Raw genomic sequence first — 24,852 nt, forward strand, 5'->3', positions numbered from 1 at the left:
TGTCATCAAAAGCATAGGACAGACAATTATAGATCTAATTTGAGCACTTTATTTAAGTAGTGAGTAATCTTTTAGCAAAAAAAAAAAAAATGTACACATTAAAAGAATGCACACATTTTCTGTTACAACTTATCTTTGTCAAGTCTGAGGCATTTGAATGTAATGCTGAGTACTCTGGTATGGGAGTTAGGATACCTGAGCTTCAGCCCTGGCAATTCCACTAATAAATTGCACAGTTATGGGCAAGATATTACCCCCTTCTGAATCAGCATCCTTATCCATAAGGCAAGTGGGTTATATATCTGATGATCAGTTTTTTCCCACCTCCACAGTTTTATAACCAGGTTACAAAACTTTAAATGAAAGTAATCCCTTTTAGTTCACAAAACCAGTTATGTAAGACCTAATTTCATCTTTTTTATTTAAATCAACTTAAATGTGACTCTGAGCGCTCATTTGTCTAAGATGAAGCTCCATCTCAGACATTACTGGTACTAACACTTCCTACACAGAAATGTGGTTATATCTCAGTTTTGTATTTGGGGCCAGAATATCAGCAGACCTTCCGTTCATCAGCTATAGGGCTATATATACTAGCCAGCATCAGGATGTTACTATGCCTCCTGACCTGAAGGCACGGTTCCCTGTGGCTTCAGAGTATCATGCTTAAGGCATAAGATTCTTACACTGAGGCTGGGAGCTGTGTCTAGAGTCCTTCTTCCATCATGAAGCCATTTCCTTCTGGGACACCTTCCAAGAAGCTACCATAGTGGATCTCCACTGTCATGGGACTTAACACTTTTGTCTTTTTCAACAATCCAGGAGATTAACATTATTTTCTCTTTTCTAGTAATTCTGAAAGACATTCTTCTTTCGCTCACCATCTCCAGAGGTTTATCCAGAAGATAAACAATCTCTGAAAAGAATTTTATATTTTACAAAGGATAGGAAGAGTTTTATCTTCAAGTAGCTTTTGCTTTACATGAAAAATATCCCTGGAGCAAGGAAATACTAAATGCCTGCTCTTTGCTTGAAACACAGGAAAGGAAAATCAGGAGGAGACAAACATGTATTAACATTTTGATAAACTGACCGATTGTTAATACACACAAATTTAGGATCTGTGAGGAAGGAAAATGAACAGTTTTAAACATTTTTTATTCCATTCTATATTTTCAGTATAGAATGCTTAAAACCAAGGTAGGAAAAATAAAATTGTATATTAAAACCATTTATGATCCAACCCCTTAGAGAAAACTATTTTTAATATTTTGGTATATATGCTTTCACATTCTGTCTATGCATAAGTACTGTTATTATCATTATTATTATGGTTAACATTTATTGTTTATTTTCTAAGATATAAGAGGACTGAGGGAAATCTAACTCATAAATGATACAGAGGTCAAGTCTTTGAATAATGAAAAATTTTAGGTAGCCAGTATTTACTGAGAATTTATGAATAATTTATCAATTATCCAGTCAAAGCTATGGTTTTTCCAGTAGTCATGTATGGATGTGCGAGTTGTACTACAAACAAAGGTGAGCACCGAAGAATTGATGCTTTGAAACCATGGTGTTGGAGAAGACTATTGAGAGTCTCTTGGACTGCAAGGAGATCCAACCAGTCCATCCTAAAGGAAATCAGTCCTGAATATTCACTGGAAGGACTGATGCTTAAACTGAAACTCCAATCCTTTGGCCACCTGATGTGAAGAACTGACTCATTGGAAAAGACCCTGATGCTGGGAAAAACTGAAGGCGGGAGGAGAAGGGGATGAGAGGATGAGATGGTTGGATGGCATTACCGACTTGATGTACATGAGTTTGAGCAAGCTCTGGGAGTTGGTGATGGACAGGGAAGCCTGGTGTGCTGCATTCCATGGGGTTGCAAAGAGTCAGGCACGACTGAGTGACTGAACTGAACTGATATATACTAAGTCTTATGCAAAATACTTTAGGTGAATTTTTTTTTCATTTCATCTCTGTGTCAAATGCATAAAGTTAGTTTTCATAGTAGATACTGCTGAACATCTATCAAGTCTCTGTTTCCCTTCTTTACTTTCTAACAGAACTGCAGCTTTTTAAAGTATCCACCTTTCTTCTTTGCAACCTACATCTCAGGAAAACTGTCCTATCTCTATCTTTACGGATGTGCTTGATTGATATAAGAATAATTCCATTATAACAAGTAGTGACTAGTTCAGCAATGTGAGGGTTACTCAATCCTGGACAATGAGACATGAAGGAGAGTCAGCTTGGAGTTTCTGGAAATGATTCTGTGATCCTAAATAAGCCCAAGAAGAGGCTGTTTCTTCCTTTTCCTTTAGACATAGCTGAATATGATATGATGTTTCTAATTGTTTAATCTATTTGGGGTTAGTGTTTCTGTTTCTTGAGGTTACAAGCATCCCTACCCTTATTATATTATTATTTCATTTCTGCAAGTGATGATATTCAAGCTCAGAAGTTCAGCAGTTGTCCAAATCAGTAAGAAAGATTCCAGCCTGGTTCCATCTGAGTTCAGAATTGCCACTCATAAACTTGAAATTTCTTTTAACATACAAGTCCCTGATATTTCTTTTTTGGTGTACTTGCTATTCATGCCTTTTGGAAAGGCACAGTTTAGCCCACTGTATATTTTGTTTTTTGTAATTTCAATAAAAATACTTGTGAAAATCTTCTTACACAGTTCTTAAAATTACTCTTAAAGCTACCACTACTATTTGTAAATTAACCTCACCATCATTTTTATTTTTTTGCTATAACTCTAGAAGATAGTGATTCAGTATTAACCCAATACGCTTTAAAACATGATGAACTAGCTATAATGTATCATTTAAAAGAAGTCACCTGGCTGCACAGTATTTTATTGGGATGTCTCAGGGCATCATCATAAATTGTGCCATGGTGACTTCTCCTCACCTATCAGTTTGTAAGTTTCTTGAACACAGAGGCTGTGTATCCTTATATTTTAATAGGTCAGTAGAAACTCTGGCTCATTTATGGGATGGATAGCTAGCAAACTTGCATTTATTAAGTGCTGAGTAATGATAGGTAATAGGCATACTCTGGGAATGTATATGTGATACTTTATTTAATCATCAAATAACCCTATATATTAGATTTTATGATCTCCATTTCACAGTTGAGAAAAAGTTCAGAGGTGATAAGTACCATTCATCCATTTATTCAGTTAGTCAGCAAATATTTCTCAAGTACAGCCTTCTTGCCAGACACTGACAGTTGCTAGAGATACAAGGGTGCACAAGTTAAAGTTTCTGTCTATAGTAGTTAAGGGACAAAGACAAAGAAGGAAAGAGGCAATTATTATAGAATGAGAATGAGAAGGAAGAACAGAGAATTATGGGAGCAAAAAACAGAGCAGTTAGGGAGGATTTCCTTGAGGAAGTAACTTCTGATTTAAATACTAAAAAGAAAGTAAGAGACGGCCAGGTGAAGGAGGAGGGAGTGAGGCTAGACTTCAAGGGAAAAGGACCGCCCTATGCAAGTGTCTGAGGCATAGGGCGAGCATGATATCTTCCATGAGGTTAGAGAATGGGGTCTGATGGGGATGGTGAGAGATGAATCTGAAAGCGTACATTTTTGTATGTACGTTTGTACAAGCAAACAGCAATTTTGAATCACGTTAGTTGATGTGCTAAGAACCTTGAGTTTTGCTTACTAAGAACTGGGGAACCATTTGGGGTGGAGGAATTATTTATTTCTATTTTGGAAGTGGTACAGAATAGGTTACAGCATGATATGGCAAAGTGTTTCTAAGCTAAATATTTTCAGCTTTGTGAGTCACATGGTCTTCATCTTGCTGCTGTTATTGTAGCACAGAAACAGTAACAGACAATATATTCATAAGTAAATGTGTGGACATCACTGTGTTCCAATAAAACTGTATTTACAAAAATAGAGATCAGATTTGACCATTACGTTGTAGTTTGCTGAACCCTGGTTTGAAAGGAAGTGAAAATCAAGAGACAAGGGGCTGTTACAATAAGTCAATCAAGCATTGGTGGCAATTTGAAAGAATAAATAGTTAATGCAAGTGAAAAGAAGTAAGCAGATTTAAGACATCTATGGACCTTGGTATAGATAACTGTGCTCCAACGGAGGACAGGATTAATTGGAAGAGTAGGTTGGGAGACTGAAGTGGGAAAAAAATACAAATAAAAATATCAATATCCTGGTGGAGTTATTCAGTGGACAAGTGGCCATATTAAGTTTAGGTATTCAGGAGAGCAATTCAAGCTTGCCACAAGATTTGTGAGTTCTCACCATATATGAAGTATGATTGAATATTCCAAAAAGAGTCAGAGGAAGAAGAGTTGCCGAGGACTGTGAATGGGAGCTCAGGGGATGTAACAGAGTGCAGTGAGCTCAGCCACTTAGCACAGTGGCCATCGCTCTACATCGTTTCTCTGCACCGTTACTAGAAAATGGATCCTTTCCAGTCTTCTGTCTTCCCTGGTGGCTCAGCTGGTAAAGAATCCGCCTGCAATGTGGGAGACCTGGGTTTGCTCCCTGATTGAATATCAGGTTGGGAAGATCCCCTGGAGAAGGGAACAGCTACCCACTCCAGTATTCCGGCCTGGAGAATTCCGTGGACTGTATAGTCCATGGGGTTGTGAAGAGTTGAACACAACTGAGCGACTTTCACTTAGCAGGCCCTGCCTACTGGCAACCAACCATCGCTGAGTGACTATTAGTGGTCCTGCTCAGCCATTAGACAGCACAGCAGTGGGTCCCACCCACATGCAACCGACTGTTAGTGAGGGAATTCAGACAACACTGAAGGTGGTCGTGAGATGGAGAGTGAGGTAAGAGGTGGATGCCGGCCTTCCTTTAACTCATCTAGCCTTGGACCAGCAGGTGAGCTGGGGCTCTCTTGAACAGGCTTAGAGCTGTGTTCTATAGGGCTTCAGAGTCCTCACCAAGGCCACCTACTAACCTTGGCCTAGGCCTTGAGGCAGTGGTGAACCTCTCCCCCATCCTGGTCACTGAGATCTAATAGCAATGACAGTCTGCCTGTGTCACAGTCTGTGGGACCTGGTCTCCCTTCTTTGGGCAGCCTGAGGAGTGTGAGGGACAGTTGGGTTTGGCACCTGGCTCTCTCACTGATGACATCTGTGGAGGGTCTGGGGACCTGGCTCTGAGGGAGCCACCAACTGAGCTCTGCATCCTCTTAGCCGGGACTGGGACTTTGGAGGGTGAAAGTACCTTGGGACCTTGCCATTTCTTATCAGGACAGAGAATAACATTCATCTGGTAAGATTTACAGGAACATCATTACCTGACTGTGACCTGACTTCAAAAGCAAAGGATCTGACATCAGGAAGTTTGCAACAACTAACCACACCCCTCCCTCACCTTTTTGCTTTTAAAAGGGCTTTGCTGAAAGCTTTCAGTAACTTTGGAATTCTTAAGGGATGAACCACCCATCTCCTTGCATGACCCTGTAATAAACCTCTCTCTGTTCCAAACTCCAATGTTTTAGTATTGGTTGGCCTTGCTGTGTGTCAGGCACATGGACTTGGTGATGTTCAGTAACAGGGACACTGATACCTAAGAAGAGGAGGAAGTAATTTCCGTGAAGAGAGCTGAGAAATGGAGAGACCAGAAATGATGTCATGGAAGATGCAAAATAGAAAAAAGGAAATAGAAAATCCACAGTATCTAATGCTATGTCCTTTGGTTTTTTGGTCAATGACTAGATGAAACACTATCAGAGGAGTGATAGGAAAGAAAGCCAGGTTGTAATGAATTGAGGAGGATGGTAAGGTATGAGGGTTGGCATCTCTTTTCTGAGAAATAGGATTGTGAAATGGAAAAAATAAATAGTCAGACGGAATATTTGTGATGTATTTCAGTAAAGAAGGAGGAGTCTGAGTGACACCATTCTAATGTGAAAATACTTAAGAGAAAGTATTGAAGATACATTAAAAGATAGTAGTTGATGGAGGAAGTTCTCAAAAGAAGAGGATGGAAATAGGTCTCATGGCCAAGGTCATGTACTTTTACTAAAGGTCACAATTTCTTCCATTGAGACAGGAAAGCAGAGATAGAAAAGGTACATCTTTTAGTGACTTAGTGGAGGGGCAGGCCAGGAAGCTGAGGGATCTGTTTTCTCTAAGAAGTCTGAGACAGGGTCTTTGCTGAGAGGGAAGGGAGTTTTGCTGTTACAGAATTTGAAGATATGCAGAAGGTTGAAAATATCTCTTTGGAAAACTCAAGAGTAAAGTGTTTTTGGCAGGTTGTCAGCTCATATATAGTAAGCCTGATATTGGAATTTATGTTTTGAAAGTCTAGAACCACTGTTTGTTGATTATGCCATGCTGCCAGTGAAAACTTATACAATTTTACGTTTACGTGGAACTATGCATAACTATAGGAGACCTATTTCTGAGAACTCGACCCTTCGCTCTGATTTTTCTTAACATCAGTTTAATCGTTCAGTCATGTCTGACTCTTTGTGACTGCATGGACTGCAGCACACCAGGCTTCCCTGTCCATCACAAACTCCCAGAGCTTGCTCAAACTCATGTCCATTGAGTCAGTGATCCCATCCAACAATCTCATCCTCTGTCATCCTCTTCTCCTCCTGTCTTCCATCTTTCCCAGCATCAGGGTATTTTCAAATGAGTCAGTTCTTCGCATCAGGTGGCCAAAGAATTGGAGTTTCAGCTTCAGTATCAGTCCTTCCAATGAATATTAAGGGCTGATTTCCTTTAGAATTGAGTGGTTTGATTTCCTTGCAGTCCAAGGGACTCTCAAGAGTCTTCTCCGACACCACAGTTCCAAAGCATCAATAACTCAGCACTCAGGTTTCTTTATGGTCCAACTCTTACATCCATACATGACTACTGGAAAAACCATAGCTTTGATTAACTAGACAGACCTTTGTCGATAAAGTAATATCTCTGCTTTTTAATATGCTATCAAGATTGGTCATAGTTTTTCTTTCAAGGAGCAAGCATCTTTTAATTTCATGGCTGCAGTCACCATCTGCAGTGATTTTGGAGCCCAAGAAAATAAAGTCTGTTACTGTTTCCGTTATTTCCCCTTCTATTTGCCATGAAGTCATGGGACCAGATGCCATGATCTTAGTTTTTTGAATGTTGAGTTTTAAGCAAGCCTTTTCACTCTCCTCTTTCACTTTCATCAAGAGGCTCGTTAGTTCCTCTTCTCTTTTTTGCCATTAGGGTGGTGTCATTTGCATATCTGAGGGTATTGATATTTCTCCCGGCAATCTTGATTCTGTCTTGTGTTTCATCCAGCCCAGCATTTTGCATGATGTACTCTGCATATAAGTTAAATAAGCAGGGTGACAATATACAGCCTTGACGGACTCCTTTCTTTATTTGGAACCAGTCTGTTGTTCCCTGCCAGGTTCTAACTGTTGCCTCTTGATCTGCATACAGATTTCTCAGGAGGCAGGTCAGATGGTCTGGTATTCCCATCTCTTTAAGAGTTTTATACAGTTTGCTGTGATCCACATAGTCAAAGGCTTTAGCGTACTCAATGAAGCCAGAGTAGATATTTTCTGGAATTCTCTTGCTTTTTCTATGATCCAACAGATGTTGGCAATTTGATCTCTGGTTCCTCTGCCTTTTCTAAATCCAGCTTGAACATCTGGAAGTTCACAGTTCACGTACTATTGAAGCCTGGCTTGGAGAATGTTGAACATTACTTTGCTAGTGTGTGAGATGAGTGCAATTGTGTGGTAGTTTGAAAATTCTTTGGCATTTTCTTATGCAGCATGTATGTATTGCTAATGGAAACTTCCCAGGTGGCAGAGTGGTAAGGAATCTGCCTGCCAATGCAGGAGACTCAAGAGATGTGGGATGGATCCCTGGGTTGGGAAGATCCTCTGGAGTAGGAAATGGCAACCCACTATAGTATTCTTGCCTGGAAAATTCCATGGACAGAGGAGTCTGGGGGGCTACAGTCCGCGGAGTCACAAAGAGTTGGACAAATTGAGCAACTGAGCACAGCGGAATGGAAGCTTGTCTAAAATGAGCTCTGTGAGCAGGGAGTCCACGTGTCCCCATGTGCTATGAAGACAACTGACTGGATGGGGAAACATTTCAAGATGGGCTTTCCAAGTAGCAAGTAAAAAGCCCACCAAGACGTGGCTCTAAGTGTGGGTAAAGAGGATAGCAGAAAACAAACAATAGCAAAGATAAATCTTAAGCCAACCAAGGATCAATGAGAAAATTTTAACCCTATAAGAAGAGCAACATCCAAGTGAAAACCTCAGAAATTTTCAAGGCCTTATCACAATATTGTGCTTTTTTTCTTTATGGATTTTAGGGTTCTGAAATTGATTCTTGCATGCCCTACAATTCTCAGGCCAGAGAGTGAGAAAGGGTTGGGAAATTTACTTACTTGATGAAAGTTTCTTGTTTATACCCTGTTATTTATGATCAATCCCTTTCTTCTGGCTCTATAAAGTAGTTATTTATTCACAAATTTGAGAAAGTCCAGTGTAAACTCACAGGTCAGTTATAAATCCACACAGACTGGGTGAAGAGAGTAGGCTCCCTTAGATAGATGACCTTTGGATCAAAGAAACTACAGTATAGGGAAAGCTTTATTGCTGTTTCTTGATAAGGTGTTTTAATATGTCTAGTCTTATATTATTAGATCTGCTCTATTGTTACGGCAAGAAGAGCATTTGTTCTTATAAACTGGTTGGGTCCTTCTAATGTGAATCAACAGAACAGAAACATCAGAGGAAGTCTGAGCAAGTTGGAATTAGAATAGATAGTAAAATTTAATTTTTTTGAGGGGGATGGTCTATGAATGACAGAGCGTTTCACCAAGTCAGTATTTATCAGTGTACATAAACTTGGCTATTTCAGATGGCCCAATTATGTGCTACATTAATATTTTACGTGCAGCACACTACATTTCATAGTGTCATGAAAATTAAATCTGACTACTACAAACATTGGCAGCAAGCCAAGTCATGTAAAATGAGGTTATAGCATCACTCACTCAGATGTCTACCCCATTGTAATCATCTTTGGTTCGAAGCAGCAGAAGGCCACATTTCTTCCAATAATAATTTGATAACTTAGATAGTGTTTCAGACATGAGGGTTTGACCTTTCCTCAGGCTGGAGGTTAATGTTTCCCTTCATTCAGGATTGCATCACTTAGGTAATGCTCTCTTTGGAGACTGTGGTGACATGATTAGCTGTAGATTTGGAGACTGTGGTGACGTGATTAGCTGTGGGAATGAGGCATGCCAAGTTTCCTTTCAAGGACCTGCCACACATTGTGGAGGAGCCACTCCAGTTCAGACTGTGAACCACAGCTCTAAGAAGTCTGTGAAATGGTAAGGTATTTGTAAGATGTTTTGTCTATTAGTGAAACATTTCCATATTTCATATGTGTATATATGAATTTATATATGACTGCTAAGAAGTAAAAACAGCCAACTCACAGATTATTCTTTTCTTCATATTTTAATTCTGATGACCCAAGTGCTTTGTAAGAGATTTAGCTTTACTTGCATTTTTTAGTGTGCACAAAGAAATGAAAACTTGTTTTTAATGTTACTAAAAACAAGCCATGCTTTTTGTATCTTAAAGCTAGCTGAATCCACATATTCAAATGTGGACAGCTCTGTTCGAGAATTTTATGTCACAAGCCATAGGCAAAAGGGACAGTTCATGAAACATGTAACTGATCTTTTTCTTGGGAATGTTCTTAGGCATTATTTTAATCTGTGGTGCATGCTATTTTCAGTTCAGTTGAGTTCAGTTCAGTAGCTCAGTCGTGTCCAACTAAACGCGACCCCATGAGCTGCAGCACGTCAGGCCTCCCTGTCCATCACCAACTCCTGGAGCCCACACAAACTCATGTCCATTGAGTCAGTGATGCCATCCAACCGTCTCATTCTCTGTCGTCCCCTTCTCCTCCTGCCCTCAATCTTACCCAGCATCAGGGTCTTTTCAAATGAGTCAGCTCTTCACATCAGGTGGTCAAAGTATTGCAGTTTCAGCTTCAATATCAGTCCTTCTAAAGAACACCCAAGACTGATCTCCTTTAGGATGGATTGGTTGGATCTCCTTGCAGTCCAAGGGACTCTCAAGAGTCTTCTCCAACACCACAGTTCAAAAGCATCAATTCTTTGGCGCTCAGCTTTCTTTATAGTCCAACTCTCACATCCATACATGACTACTGGAAAAACCATAGCCTTGACTAGACAGACCTTTGTCAGCAAAGTAATGTATCTGCTTTTTAATATGCTGTCTAGGTTGGTCATAACTTTCCTTCCAAGGAGTAAGCGTCTTTTTATTTCATGGCTGCAATCACCATCAGCAGTGATTTTGGAGCCCCCAAAAATAAAGTCTCTCACTGTTTCCACTGTTTCCCCATCTATTTGCCATGAAGTGATGGGACTAGCTACCATGATCTTAGTTTTCTGAATGTTGAGTTTTAAGCCAATTTTTTCACTATCTTCTTTCACTTTCATCAAGAGAGTCCTCTTCACTTTCTGCTATAAGGGTGATGTCATCTGCATATCTGAGGCTATTGATATTTCTGCCGACATTCTTGATTCCAGCTTTTGCTTCCTCCAGCCCAGCGTTTCTCATGATGTATTCAGCATATAAGTTCAATAAGCAGGTGACAATATACAGCCTTGACATACTCCTTTTCCTATTTGGAACCAGTCTGTTGTTCCATGTCCAGTTCAAACTGTTGCTTCCTGACCTGCATACAGGTTTCTCAAGAGACAGGTCAGATGGTCTGGTATTCCCATCTCTTGCAGAATTTTCCACAGCTTATTGTGATCCACACAGTCAAAGGCTTTGGCATAGTCAATAAAGGAGAAATAGATGTTTTTCTGGAACTCTTGTTTTTCAATGATCCAGCAGATGTTGGCAATTTGATCTCTGGTTCCTCTGCCTTTTCTAAAACCAGCTTGAACATCTCGAAGTTCACGGTACACGTATTGCTGAAGCCTGGCTGGGAGAATTTTGAGAATTACTTTACTAGCATGTGAGATGAGTGTAATTGTGTGGTAGTTTGAACATTATTTGGCATTTCCTTTTTTGGGGGATTGGAATGAAAACTGACCTTTTCTCATCCTGTGGCCACTGCTGAGTTTTCCAAATTTGCTGGCATATTGAGTGCAGCACTCTCACAGCATCATCTTTTAGGATTTGAAATAACTCCACTGGAATTCCATCACCTCCACTAGCTTTGTTTGTAGTGAGGCTTTCTAAGGCCCACTTGACTTCACATTCCAAGATGTCTGGCTCTAGGTGAGTGATCACACCATTGTGAGTATTTGGGTTGTGGAGATCTTTTATGTACAGTTCTTCTGTGTATTCTTGCCACCTCTTCTTAATATCTTCTGCTTCTGTCAGGTCCATAACATTTCTGTCCTTTGTTGAGCTCATCTTTGCATGAAATGTTCCCTTGGTATCTCTAATTTTCTTGAAGAGGTCTGGAACAACAGATTGGTTCCAAGTAGGAAAAGGAGTACGTCAAGGCTGTATATTGTCACCCTGCTTATTTAACTTATATGCAGAGTTACATCATGAGAAACGCTGGGCTGGAGGAAGCACAAGCTGGAATCAAGAATGCCGGGAGAAATATCAATAGCCTCAGATATGCAGATGACACCACCCTTGTGTCAGAAAGTGAAGAACTAAAGACGCACTTGATGAAAGTGAAAGAGGAGAGTGAAAAAGTTGGCTTAAAGCTCAACATTCAGAAAACTAAGATCATGGCGTCTGGTCCTATCACTTTATGGCAAATAGATGGGGAAACAGCAGAAACAGTGTCAGACTTTATTTTTTTGGGCTCCAAAATCACTGCTGATGGTGATTGCGGCCATGAAATAAAAAGATGCTTACTCCTTGGAAGGAAAGTTATTACCAACCTAGACAGCATATTAAAAAGCAGAGACATTACTTTGTCAACAAAGGTCTGTCTAGTCAAGGCTATGGTTTTTCCAGTAGTCATGTATGGATGTGAGAGTTGGACTATAAAGAAAGCTGAGCGCCAAAGAATTGATGCTTTTGAACTGTGGTGTTGGAGAAGACTCTTGAGAGTCCCTTGGACTGCAAGGAGATCCAACCAATCCATCCTAAAGGAGATCAGTCCTAGGTGTTCATTGGAAGGACTGATGTTGAAGCTGAAACTCCAATACTTTTGGCCACCTAATGCAAAGAGCTGACTCATTTGAAAAGACCCTGATGTTGGGAAAGATTGCGGGCAGGAGAAGAAGGGGATGACAGAGGATGCGATGGCTGGATGACATCACCAACTTGATGGACATGGGTTTGGGTAGACTCTGGGAGTTGGTGATGGACAGGGAGGCCTGGCCTGGTGCGGTTCATGGGGTCGCAAAGGGTCAGACGCGACAGCAACTGAACTGACTGACTGACTGAAAGAGTGGTATACTCTGGTAGTTATTTTTGCTTAAGTAAGATGCAAGTATTTTCTTAAACTTCCTTCAAGTTAAAACATATCGAATTTTAAATAAAAATGATCCCACACATAAAGTACAGAGAATTATATAATGGAGTCTTGTGTACCCACTGTTGAGATTAAACAGATGATGATGATTTTTAATATTGTCTTCAGGAAGGAAATCTAGGATCTGAACAGTTTGATTCATGAGCTTCACTAATGAGTTGAGTGATGACAGATTTGTTTCTTTTCAATTGTTCTTCCTTATTTGTTATTCTTTTGGTTATTGAACTGGCCATTTAAATTGACGTTAAATAGAAATGTGCTTTCAAAATAATTAATTGAAATGTTTCTACCATTAAGCTTGCTAGAGGATTTGGGAAGATTCATTTTAGCAGATTAAGGATGTTTCCTCCTGTTCCTAATGGTCTAAGTGGTCCCTTTCCCCCACTCCTCATCCCTGGGAAGAGCTGTTGAATTTTATAACATATTTTGAATTCCTCCAGAGATGCAGGTACTACTATGATTTTCTTTATTAAGACTTTATCTTTTTAGAGAAGTTTTAGGTTCACAGGAAGTTTGAGGGGAAGATGCATTAATTTCTCACATACTCCCTGCCTGCTCACATGCATAGCCTCTTCATTATCAATGTTCCCCACCAGAGACGTACATTTGTTAGAAGTGATGAACTTATATTGACACATCGTAATCATACTTTACATTACAATTCCCTCTTGATATTGGGTTTCCCAGGTGACAATAGTGGTAAAGAACATGACTGCCAATGGAGGAGACATAAGAGAAGCAGATTTGATTCTTGAATCAGGAAGATCCTCTGGAGGAGGGCATGGCAATCATTCCTGTATTCTTGCCTGGAGAATCCCATGGACAGAGAAGCCTAGTGGGCTACAGGCCATAGGGTCACAGAGAGTCAAATACGACTGAAGTGACTTAGTATGTATGAACACTGTAGATTCTTTGTATTTGGACAAATGTGTAGTAACATATATCTATCATTATGACATCATACAGAGGTTTTTATTTTCCGCTTCCCTGAAAATCATCTGTTCTCTATCTATCCATTCTCCTTTCTTCCAACCCCTGGGAAGCTATGATATTTTTACTGTTTCCATATTCTTAGATAATTGTCATATAGTTGAAATTGTACTGTATGTAGCCTTTTTAGATTGGTTCTTTCACTTAGTAGTAGGAAATGCATTTAATTTCTTTCACTTAGTAGTAAGAAATGCATTTAATTTCCTCCATGTCTTTCCCTGGCTTGCTAACTTTTTAACAGTGAAGAATATTCCATTTTGGATGTACCACAGTTGTTTTATCCATTCACCTTCTGAAGGACATCTTGGCTTCTTCCATGTTTTTCCAGTCTGAATAAAGCTGATATAAACATTGGTGTGCAGATTTTCATATGGATGTAAGTTTTCAACTTTGGGAAAATGCCAAGAAGCATGTTTGCTTGATTGTATGGTAAAAGCATGTTTAGTTTAACAAGAAACCGCCAAACTGTCTTCCAAAATGGATGTACCATTTTGCATTCCTACCAGCAGAGAATGAGAGTTCCTATTGCTCCATATCTTTGCCATATTTGTTGTTGACAGAATTCTGAATTGTGTCCAATCTAGTAGGTGTGTAAGTAGTATCCAGAAGACTTTAAGGACCTCATTGGTAGTCTAGTTGGTGTTTGGGCTTGAATCATCTTTTAATCATGAAACTATTTTGCTATACCTTTACCATATAACCTGAATGCCTTTTACTGAAATTCTTAATCTTCAGTGAGATGTTAAACTGATTTCTGTCACTCTTCAGTGTCAGAACAGACATTTTTGCATTTGAATCTTTACATATTTAATCCATTTGAAACCTAGAACATTCTCATCACTTTTAAATCAGCATTAGCCCCAGGGAAGTAACTTAGCAAAGTAAAATAAAATTAAATAAATAAGTAAAAAGTGTAACTACAGGAGATACGTGGGTGGTGAAAAGAGCAGTATGTATATGCAAAGTAGTGTCTTTCAAAATTGATTTACCAGCAAACTTTATCTTTAAACAAAATGTAACCAGAATGCCAATGTGAAAAGTAGATGAAACAGAGCATCTTGTGTTGTTAGCTGCAGGGTGGGCAGGGTGCAGTGGAGACTTGGGTTTGTTCCTAAGAGGCAGTCTCCCAATTTTTAGCATTCTTGGCTCTGAGACGTCCCTCAGACTTCTAGGGATATCGTAAATATTGTACCTAAAGCATTAATCTAAGATAATAACACATACTTTGACAAACAGTATAGATTTCATATGTCCAAATAAGTGTTACCTGAAAAAATTATCTTGGAAACTTACACATTTCTTTCAGTACATTTTTTGCAGTTGAAAGCAATACAGTCAAAAATGTAAGAAGAGAATACTAATGATAACTATTAATAATTAGAGTTCTGTGTGTGTGTTTGTATGTGCTTAGTTGTGTCCAACTCTTTGCAACCCCATGGACTGTAGCCTGTCAGGCTCCTCTGTCCATGGGATTTTACAGGCAAAAATGCCGGAGTGGATTGCCATTTCCTACTCCAGAGAATCTTCCCAACCCAGGGATTGAACCCACCTCTCCTGTATCACCTTCATTGGTAGTTGGATTCTTTACCACTGAGCCACCTGGGAAGCCTCACTTGGACTGATGTACCTCCATAAATAAATCACCAAAGAAGGGTATATTTCTGTTCCAGTCATAGTAATGTTGCTCAAAAAATATCAGAATTACTCATTGAGTCCATGTATGAACCACTATTGAGAGTAAATTTCAATTAATTAAGACAATATCTTGTTTTCAGTACAAATAGAATTATCTTCACTAGCTATATCTTTGACTCTTTGCAAAAATCATAGCCAACATTAGAAGGCTGAAGCTTTGCCACCATTACAACTATTCAAAGCAAAAGGAATTGCAAATGCCAAATGTAGTTCTAAAAGAAAAGTTCCTAATATGATATGACTGTGAACAATCATAGCACCACTAGAATGAATATATAACCTCCTTTATGGTGATTGCCTTAAAGAATTCTATGTTCCTGTGGCTGAGCTGTGCTTGTTCAAGAAGGGTCACACCTGGTAGAGCCCAAACAGAATATAGTGTATAGAAGGTAGAGAGCAAGTGAGAAGAAGAGGATTTCTTGGTTCAGTGAAGCTACTGAATCTTGTTAAAACCTGAAGGGCAAAAAAAAGTCAAGCATGGCCACTGGGACTTAGTGGCTAAGACTGAGAAATAAAATTAGTATATGGATTTAAGTGGAGAAAGGAATCTGAGGGACAGGTGCAAAAGAGAGCAAATGCACAATTTTTATAAATCATGATTTGTAAGTCACTGAAAGGAAATTCAATGAAAGGCTAAGAGTATAGTTCACATAAGAAGGTAGCTTTGGCACAGTAGAAATTGTCCCAGATTTAAGTTAGAAGTCATGGTTCCTTTCTATCCTCGACCACGTTTCAAAGATATGACCTTGCAACATCACTTGGCCCCGTCTGTGTTCACATATTAATATGCCCATACCTTTGTCACAGCTCTTATAACATAATAAACTATTTATGCATTTGTCTTTCTTCTTAAACTCTGGGTATTTCAAGACAGCTTTCTTAACTTACTCATCTTTGCGTTTCCTGGTGCCTGGAAGAGAGAATGACACAAAGCAGGTGATCAGTCAGTGCTTGTTGAAATAAAATGCACTGTTGTGAAAATTGGAATGACAAAAACTCTTTGTGAAATGTAGAAGACTACATAGTCCTAGATCATTTTTTATTAAAAATAAAAATCACAACTGATTCGTAGCAAAGGAAATGAAGAATTCCGTGAAAGACATGACTCCACTTTATATATATTTTATTCCTTTCAAGTTCAAGAGGGTTGGGATAGTAAGGTTTTCAGATGTGTGAGTATAGGTGGACTTTGGCATTAATTCTAAATGGTAGATGTTTGACTAGATGGATCACGTTTTGTTGTGTCCTTTGTGTGGCACTAGGTTGCCATCTGGGAGCTTGTGTTTCATGATTCGTCAGGCATTTTTCAGTGTGGTAATCTCTACCCAGGCAGAAATAAGCTGCACCGCTGCCTGAGCTGGCTTGGAGATGTGCCCATGATACCAGCCTTTTCAAGGAAACACAGGAAATGCTTCACAAAGCTACAGATCTTGAGAATAATAATTTTGACTGATGGTAGGTCTCCTGAACTCAGACTTTGAGCTTCTACTGGGATGAGTCTGGTGCAGATGAGACGAATGTTAAACAAAACATTAACAATCATTTGACAACCATCCAACTCTCAAATTTAATTGCCAGCTAGATTTCCAGGAAGGATGCCAAGCTATAGAGTTCAGTATCTTATCGGGTTAGGCCGTCTCATTTGATAAGTCCCTCCCCCCATTTATTATTCTCCCATTCCATCCTTGAAAAGCAGTTTTTCCCAAGGATAACTCCAGCTGATTATCCAGAGGTGTCAGACATGATTAATACCTTACCTTACATCATACATCATCTTTTTTTTCTCCCCTTGGGTCCCTGAGAACAATGTCCTTTTCTGCTCCTTGCAGCCACAACAAATAAGTTCCCCTGTATTATATTTACAGAGAGGCATATTTCCTGATGTCTGTGCTCTGCACAGGTTAGCAGATTGGATGGCAGTAGTTAGGATCATCATAAATTTGATGCTGGCATGATGTGTCTAGGGTCCTGCCAGAGGTCAGAGTCATGGAACTGCCATAAATGGTTGTTGGAGAAATGACAACCAAAAGGAATATTAAGGTTCTTCTCACTCCTCCCACCCCAATTGCAGCAAGTAACAAAAGGGCCTCCAGAAAGTCTGAACATCACTCTATGAGCTGAGAGCTGTCATCATAACCAATGTGTGGTGTGCATGCTGAGTTTGAAGCCTGTGTCATAGAAGAGCATGCATTTGCATTGAGCATCAGAAGACCCAGCCTCAAGAACTGCCTCTCCCCCCTTTAGGTTTACACTGTGTCAGGCAAGGAAACTCTGTAAGCTTCAGTTTTTTCATCTGTAAATGGGGTTAATAATACATAATGCTTCATATTATACATGAAAGTGCTTTGTAACCTGTCAAGTGTTGTAGAGATATGAAGAATTAGTGTCTTTTTTTCTGTGCTGAAAATTAAAAAGAAAAAAACATTATTTAGACTGTGCTGGGTCTTAGTTGTGGCATGTGGGGTCTTTTAGTTGCAGCATGTGGATTCCATGACCGGGAATCCATCTGGGCCACCTGCATTTGAAGTTCCAGGGATGTCCCAGTGGTGGAAACTGAGATATTGCTTTCTTCTTGGCTTCCACATAGAAGTGTGTAGGTTCACCTGACTTCTTCTGCTCTCCTCCCACTTTTCTAGCTTTGTTTGGCTGCATTTCCCTTGCATCTGGTTTTGGAATGACCCCCAGCTGTGGATGGACACCTCCCTACTGCTGTGTTTGGCTTCCGTGTGTGCCCTGAGCCCCAGCTCTCTGCTTGCCCTGCCCTCTAGTGTGTTTTTGGCCTCCATCCTGTGTCCCCTCATTCTAGCCACTGCTCTGACTCTTTCCTTTCTCTCAGGGTCTATAGTTCCACCTGACAAAGTGTTTCAAAAGCTTTGTCAGGATGTTATAAACAGGATTCACAGTATGCTTAATCTTTAATCCAAGTGGAATCTGATTTTGTGTATGTAGAGATTAGGAAGCTAGATTTTTGTCTTCCAGATGCGATTCTGTAAGTAAGCATTCTTGGATTGGAAAGGACATACAATAATTAAAAGCTCAATAGCCTGAAACTAAAGTAACTTAGCAAAACCCTGCATTTGGAAATGGGCCAGCGAGGAAAAAGAGTGAAAAAACAAAAGCCTCTTAAAGACTTCATGTTAGTGTATGTGCTTATGGTTAGTTTTCATTTTAATATAATCATAGAGCAACATAATTTTAATTATGACTTGTGGAAATAGAATAATAGCATTGGAAAAATTTTAAAGAATCTTAGAATTTCAGAATGAACCAGAGAGAGTATGGGAGGGATAAATAGAAATGTGAATGAAGGATAATCACTTTACAGTATTCTGATGGTAATTTAAAAAAAATTTAAAAAATAGAAATGTGAATGAGCAGGAAAAGAAAGATACAGAGGAACTAGAAACTGATAAAAGCAAAATAAGATGACAGGTATGCTTCTGGGCGATTATCATTGTAGAGTATATGCATATGATTTCAACTGAAGAAAAAAAAAGTAAAATAGAATGAGACTCATATATACATATGTTCATGGCAACTCTGGGCACAGATCAGCTCATCCTTTGTGTGGTTTTGCCTCAGGTCCATATAAACCTTCAAAGATTCTAAAGTAAGAGTCCAAGTGGAGGCCCATATACCATAGGTCTACATAAGTAATTTAAAGTTTTATATCAGACTCATAAATTGATAAGTAAAATGTTTTTATATCCTTTTATCTTTCTTCTACTTTGGCACACATACTTTCATAACACCCTGGAAGACCAACTTTGAACTGAGAATTCTTGGACTTGTGTGCACAACACAGCGCTGTGACAGAGAAACAGCCCCGTACACACCAGCCCTTCTTCACTCCCCATCTTGCTTTGTCCTGCTCTGCAGAGGGGTTTGCACACACATGTGGACCCTCTGTCCTGCATGGCCAAGCTTTATCCACATCTCCAGCAAACAGCCATCCCTGTTCCACAGCTTGGCCCCAAGGATGTAGGTGTTTGCTTCCCTCATGCTGCAAGACAGATGAGGGAAAGTCCAGAGCAGTTGGAAGTTGCTTGGCTGGGAGATACTGGGTTAATGGTCTTGAAGGGGGCAGGGCAGAGACAGTGGGTGGGCATGTGCCCATAACTATAGGAGGTATTCCAGAATGGGCTCTTGAATGTGTGAGTCCCAGGCCAGGGGCCTGTGTCATGCTCTGAGTGCTGGACGCCATGTGTAAAGACTTAAAATGTCTGCTTTTATTTTTTATGAGAACTCAGAATGATTTAAAGAGGATTTTGGCCCCCCTCCCCATTCCCCAGGCCAGGATGGCTACAGTCCTAAATGGGGACATGGGAGATGTAATTCCATCATTGGCTTAGAGAATACATCAGCTGGCTTTTCTATCTGTGCTTTCCTTCATTGGCAAAATGGAAGTAGTTCCCTCTCCCAGGGACATTTTAAAAAGATAAAATGTTGAGTTTCAAGAGTCTGAAGGAGTATACCCCAAGTTGATGAATGAGAGGGAATAACATGAATATCTTTCCACTCCCAGAAAGTTGAGTTCCAGGACCACCTGCCCCTGGGTCAAGGAATTCCACAGATCTCCCAGCAGGAAACCGAGTTACTCTTTAGAGTCAAGATGCTAGTGCCAACTGTCACATTCTTTCTCCCATGACTTAAGCGCTGAGGGCTTATTTTTCCCCAGTGCACTTTCAATCTTACTGTTTTTCCATTCAGGTGCACCCCAGCTGGCCAGGTGGCTTTGCATAGGGCTGCAGAGAATGCTGCCAGCTGCCTGACTTCTCTTAAGTGCAAAGGCAAGGGCAAACGGGGCTCCAGAAACAGGTCAGGAACATCTGACTTGGGCCCTAGTCATCATCTCTCCTTAATGGTAGAGAAGAGCATGTCCCTTTCTTGGTGTGGGGGGTGGGGGGTGGGTTGTGGGGAAGGAGGGAAATCACAGATGTGAAAGTGATGAGAGGAGAAAAGGATCAGGTTCATCTGGGAGGCTGAGCCAAGTTTTCCTTCCTTATTGGATCCTCCTGAGCTTATCCCTTCTCTGCAAATAAGCACCTTGAGGCAATTAAAAATGCTGAGCTCTCCAGTGCTATCACACTGATTCGGTCTTTATAGGAGGAAATTACTTCTGAGACAACAGTCAACAGCTTGTCTTTCGAGGTGGCTCGGGGAATACAAACCTCACAAGCATTTAAAGCCTTTCTGCTGACTAACAGCCTTTGAATGGAAGATTTTGCCCATTGTCTTCGCTTTCTGAAAATGCCAAAAATAATTGGGACCACAACAGGATTAAACTGTATAGTCAAAGTCACTCCTTTTGCCAGAGGCGGAAATACAAATGAATACCTTAAAGTGTGAACATTTTCTCCTCCTGAGGGTTACATTTAAAGAGCATCTTTCAAATAACTGTGCATTTCCCTCAAATCACTAAAACAAAGGGTAAATCCAAACAGGCCAACAGCTACCAAGAGGGGACAATTTTCCCCTCAGCTGAGGCACTATTTGCCGAATTGCAGCCTAGGAGTGATTTTTATAGCCAAGTTATAAATGGCTGCAAATCAGGAGGTTTTGATGGAAATGCAGACTGACTTTTAGCTGTATTGATGCTTGTGATTGCTGCTGTGAAAAAAAATGTCCTCCTTCCGCCATCCAACTCCCCAAGCTCTTTAATTCTTGTAAATAATGTGCTTGCCTTGAATCTCACACTGAAGCTGGTCAGTGAAGCAGCCAGGGGGATATGATTAAGGAATAAAAATTCCCATTGTGGGTCAGGAAACACGACCGTGGGTTTGATTTCTGATCAGTCAACTGGTGCGTATGTGCACACACATGCACACACACCCACACCCCTTAAATGACACATTTATTAATGATCAAAAGTGAAATGGTTAATTGCCTTTCCTTCCTCTGATCCCCCAATTTAGGATAACTGAGAATGGGAACAAGGCTGTCCCCGACCTCTATACCTGTGCATCCTCTTGGCAAAATGTCTTGATGTGGCAAATAGCAGCACCTTTCAGCCCCCAAGAGATTTTTTTTTTTCGTTTCACGGTATCAGTGATGAGAGACACTTGGTGTTGATAAATATTCTGGCACCAGGTACAGACTCAGAAATTTTGTCTCTTAGTCAACTATTTGATTGCTGTGAGTTAAGCATAGATATTCACCGCTACCTTTGAGAGACATAATTCTAACCTCCTTCCCAGAAACCAAGGTCTCTTCCTTTAGAGAACTTATAAAAAATTGAGGCTTTTGTCATCACTTTCAAGTGCAGATTGCTCTCAGTCCACACACATTTATCACTCTTCACCCCCCACTCCCAAATAAAGCATATGTTCCAATCTATTAAGTTCTTTGCACATCCGAACCACCAAAAAGAGGTCAAATAATATAGTTTGACATATTTTCTACTTTGTCACTTACCATCAAGATTTTGTAAATAGAAAAAAAAGTTGACAACTGCCCTTGAAAATATGAGAATATGGAGATTTTTTTTTGCCTTGACAGGTTTCTCCCCCACCCCCACACCCCCGCTTTTCAGTCTGACAAATCAGGCAGTCTCTGTATTCTATGAAATGTAAAGTTTAGTTGGATGACTTTTCATAAACTTCATTTTTAACACATTTTCCTCCTCTTTGTATTTTTATAATATATGCAAAATGCCAGGCTCCTCAAAAGAACTTTACAGGTCATTTTCCTGCCATAATAGTCGAATCAGCAGCAAATGCACTTCATGGTTTAAATGCAGTGACAGAAGTAGTCTGACAGCAGAAATATGTACTGGGTAGTAACTTCCACAAAAGCCTTGAGATTTTCACATGAGTAGAGATTATGACTTTGGAAATCACTTTTTTTTGAAGATCAGCTCTGTGTAAATATGGACGAAAAGCATTTATTGGTTCTGTACTGTCAAGTGCCCTTGACCTAGTGACATTATTGATTTTCAACCATTGTCTTTATATGTATTGGTCCAAGAGGACAGAACCATAATAGCTGCCTCCCTTGACAATTAATTTTGATCTGCTTGATGTGATGAGCCTTACAGATGCCCTTGAAAAAATGACTTCCAGGTCAATGCGTGCATGTAGGTATACATACTTATATTTTTTCAAACCAAATGTTAGGTCACCTGGTTTGATAAAAGATTTCCCTTCTCATTGCTGAGTCTCCTGATAGGAAGAGTTGCACCAAACAATATAATTACTTTTAGTTATTAACATAAAGATATCTCTATTAAAATGATAAAATTAAGTGAAACTGCAGTAGTTGTGCAAAATTATAAACACACACTGTCTCATTATTAGTGAAATGACCAATTAAAATCTCTCTTTCAATATTGAAAATGTCCATGTAGTTTTTTTTTTTTAATAAATCACCAAACTATAAACATGATATAAATTTCTTCACATAGTTTTGTTGTTTTTTAAGGATTAATATGTAAAGAGGTTACTGGATGAGTGTCTTAGTCAGTTCAGGTGGTATAATGATACCATTGACTGGGGCATTTAAACACTAGGGGTTTATTTCCCACAATTCTGGATGCTAATAAGTTTGAGATCAAGATGCCAGCATGGTTGAATTCTGATGAAGAAACGTCTTCCTAATTAATGGATGGTAGTCTTCTTGCTGTATCCTCACATGGCAGAGAGAGGGAGGCTCTGGCTACTTCTCCTTCTTATAAGGGAACTAATCCAGTTCATGAGAGCACCACCCTCATGACCTAACCATCTCCCAAATATTCACCTCCAAATACCATCACATTGGCATTGTTGGGGATTAGGGCTTCAGCATATGAATTTGTGGGGCAGGGGGAGGGGTCACAAATATTCAACCCGTAACAATGAGTAAAAAGATTCCCATTATTGAATCTCCTTGGAAAAATGTGAGCAATTTGGGCTTAGCAAATTTAGGAACTCCCTACTTCATTGATCTTGCATTACTATTTTTTTTTGTTTTAAACTGGCATTATTTAATAGGGAAAATAAAAATAGCAATTGTCTATTATTGGATGAAATACTCATTTCATCCCAGGGAATAAATGAAGATTAATTACTGTAAGTATTTTGTATTTCTTGGATCAAAGTAACATCAACAACTATGCATTTTCTAGTGTGCAATTTTCTTGTTATAATTAATGTGTTTGGGTTGTTTTGCTGTGCTCAACAGTAGTATTTTAATCACCCCCAAAGGCCTCCTTCTAAATACAAAAAGCATAATAAGTATCTGTGAAATTTTGTTATTCATGGCAGTCAAAATAAGAAACCAATTGCCATTATAGGTTTTGAACCTTCCATCAATGCATCTTCAATTTTCTTTCTATTCTACTTTTTTCCATTTAATTTTGGAAAAGTAATAATAAATAAATAAATGTAAAAATATAGAAAAGCTTAGAGAACAGTAACAAGCATTTTATATTAGGTTGTATTACTGTGTAACATATCAATTCAAAATTTGATTGCTTACAACATTTATCATCTCTAAGAAGTACAGGGATTACATGGGAAGTTCATGCATGGATGTTGTCAAAAGATAAACTGAGGCACTTTAAGAGCGTATTTTAACAAAATTGATTTGCATTGGGCAACATGCAATCTAGCAGATAGAAAGGAACTCTGAGGAGCTGAACAAAATGAAAGACCTTAATAGCAGAAGAGAGCAGGAACAAGGAAGTTCTACAAGACAGAAAAGCAAGTTGGTTATTATAAGTTTAGTGGCTTTTAGGAGATGGCAGAGCTCAATCAGGTCACTTACATAACTAAGTTAGCATAACTAACATAATGCTCATCAGGCATTACCTGATTGACTGATTTCCCATTCCATTTCTGAGAGAACTGAAACTGTAATTAAGTCTTGGTTTGATGGCGTGGAACTTAGCATAAGAAACTTTATTTTGGGTCTGTGGTCTTTTTTTCACAGTGGTCAGCTGGTTTATCAGCTTGATAAGGGGCAAGGATTGGCTGGTCTATAATGGCCACAGCTGGGCTGACTCACCTAGGCTCTCCATGCCCTGTCATCCCCTAATAAGCTAGTTCAGGATTGTTCCTGTGATTAAATGCAGGCATCTGAAAGAAGGCAGAAGTGTGCAAGGTCTCCTAAAACCATGTCTCAAAACTAGCACAACATTAAACCCATTGTTTCATATTAAACAAACCAAGTTACAAGGCCAGCCCAGTTCGAGGACTATAGAAACACTCTGCCTCTTGATGGGAGGGATATTAAATGGTAGTTTAAAAGGTGTGAATATAGGGAGACCTTTAATTGGGTCTGTCAATGCAATTAACCCACCAGATGCATTATTCCAGACCTCCTCAGACTGATACTTTTAATATGTGTCACTAAACTTCTTAACTTTCAACTAAAATATTAAGATATTAAAGATTAAAGTGAAAAAATTTGGGTTATTTTGCAGGTTCTGTTCATGTCCTCCACTGGGGCAATCACTATCAAGAATTTGGTGTGTGCCGAGTTCATCTTTAAAGGTACCTTGTTTATGCATATGCACAACACACACACATATAGCCACCCCCTCTCTGACACACACATATACTGATGATTTTAAAATATATGCAAATTTTTTTATATTTCTCCTATCAGGATACAATGGGAAAGAGGTCCAAGAGGGAGGGGATATATGTTTACATATAGCTGATTCACTTCATTGTAC

The 24,852-nt window shown here is 39.4% G+C and overlaps 2 long non-coding RNA genes across 34 annotated transcripts in view; one reads left to right on the forward strand and one right to left on the reverse strand.

Annotated features, from left to right (window-relative positions):
- LOC145512531 (uncharacterized) overlaps positions 1-24,852 on the forward strand; it is a 1,082,988-nt gene that overhangs the window by 377,868 nt on the left and 680,268 nt on the right. For 29 of the 33 annotated variants that reach the window (XR_014058616.1, XR_014058634.1, XR_014058638.1 and 26 more), the window contains one exon: positions 24,598-24,667. The exons of the other annotated variants lie outside the window; for them this stretch is intronic. This is a non-coding gene — a long non-coding RNA (uncharacterized LOC145512531). The remainder of the gene's footprint in view (positions 1-24,597; positions 24,668-24,852) is intronic. 33 annotated transcript variants of the gene reach the window in all.
- LOC145512588 (uncharacterized) lies at positions 16,306-17,316 on the reverse strand. Its single transcript, XR_014058655.1, has 2 exons — positions 16,955-17,316; positions 16,306-16,696 (listed from the first exon to the last, which is right to left on the reverse strand). It is a non-coding gene; the product is annotated as an uncharacterized LOC145512588 (long non-coding RNA).

Source organism: Giraffa tippelskirchi, chromosome 1 (assembly GCF_054371585.1).
Source record: "Giraffa tippelskirchi isolate mGirTip1 chromosome 1, T2T-mGirTip1v1.2.pri, whole genome shotgun sequence".
NCBI classification, from domain to species: Eukaryota; Metazoa; Chordata; class Mammalia; order Artiodactyla; family Giraffidae; genus Giraffa; species Giraffa tippelskirchi.